The sequence below is a fragment of the Octopus bimaculoides genome, chromosome 1, assembly GCF_001194135.2.
Source record: "Octopus bimaculoides isolate UCB-OBI-ISO-001 chromosome 1, ASM119413v2, whole genome shotgun sequence".
Lineage (NCBI taxonomy): Eukaryota > Metazoa > Mollusca > Cephalopoda > Octopoda > Octopodidae > Octopus > Octopus bimaculoides.
In genome coordinates, this window is record NC_068981.1 from 150,976,553 (window position 1) to 150,977,977 (window position 1,425).

A 1,425-nucleotide genomic window follows, 5' to 3' on the forward strand; every position below is an offset into this window, starting at 1 on the left:
TATTCATACTCGCTCATAAAGTTCTTGAAAGTAAATAATTATTTGTATTTTCAGTTGACAATTGAACACATTAAAATTTACAGACAAGAACTTAATGAGCAAGAATGGATAATCTTAAAGGACCTTTTATTTTATGAATTTATTTTATAAAATCATTTATTTATAACTTATTTTTCATTTTTTTTGTTGTGTCTGGGGAGAGTCATTTTGTCTTTACGCCTTATTAATTAACACACTCCCGGGTTCAATTTTCACTCAGTTGACTTATATATATATATATTTTTTCTTTCAGAATTTTCGTTGCTTCTTGCAACCTTCTCAATTGTCGTTGATTCTGTCCGTTATCGGAGCTGCGGTCCGTTTGTTTGTTTGTGCGCATGCGTGTGCGTCAGTGTGCATGTATGTATGTATGTATGTATGTATGTATGTATGTGTGTGCGCGCGCGCGTATGCATATATTTATGTATGCGTGTGTGTACGTCTGTATGTATTCTGCATATTCATGTTTTTGTGTGTGTGTTTGTGTGTTTGTATGTATGTGTGTGTGTGTGTGTGTGTGTGTGTGTGTGTGTGTGTGTGCGTTTGTGTGTGTACCCCTGTCTCATTGTGTGTGCATGTTTTAATGTGTCCATGTGTATTGGTTTGTGTGACTATGTACGTGCATCTGCTATGTATGGATGTTTCTTCATATATGTCTTTGTGTGTATGCATGTAAGTGTGTGGAGCGTATGTGTGATTATTGTCACGTGTTTCCGTCTCTTTTTGTGTATGTATGTGTGTGTGCGTGCTTGCCTGTGCGTATTACCCCTATACCTATCTATCCATTTATCTATTTAATTTAATAAATTTGGAAAATTAGATATTCGAATACGAACCATGCTCCCCATTTGACTCGTATCTCGAATGTTGACTGGTCATTCTGCCGATGATAGTCCGACCTTTGTGAGATATATAATTTTTATCTTACTAAAATTGACTTGAAACCATGGTACAGAATATAGATTGGTAAATGTTTTTATTTTTCATCCCCTTTCGAAATTATCCCTACTTTTTGTGGTATGTAGTCTTGCTGCTATTTCTAGCGGGTTAGATGTCCTATTACAGGCATCTCTGTATTTTAAATGAATATCCATTTATCTATGTATCTATCTGTTTACCAAAGTGAAAGCGCGTGGCTAAGAGGTTAGGGCATTCGGCTCACGATCGTAAGGTCGTGAGTTCAATTTCCGGCGACGCGTTGTGTCCTTGAACAAGACACTTTATTTCACGTTACTCCAGTCCACTCAGCTGACAAAAATGAGTAGTACCTGTACTTCAAAGGGCCGGCCTTGTCACACTTTGTGTCACGCTGAATCTTCCTGAGAACTACGTTAGGGGTACACGTGTCTGTGGATTGCTCAGCCACTTGCACATTAATTTCACGAG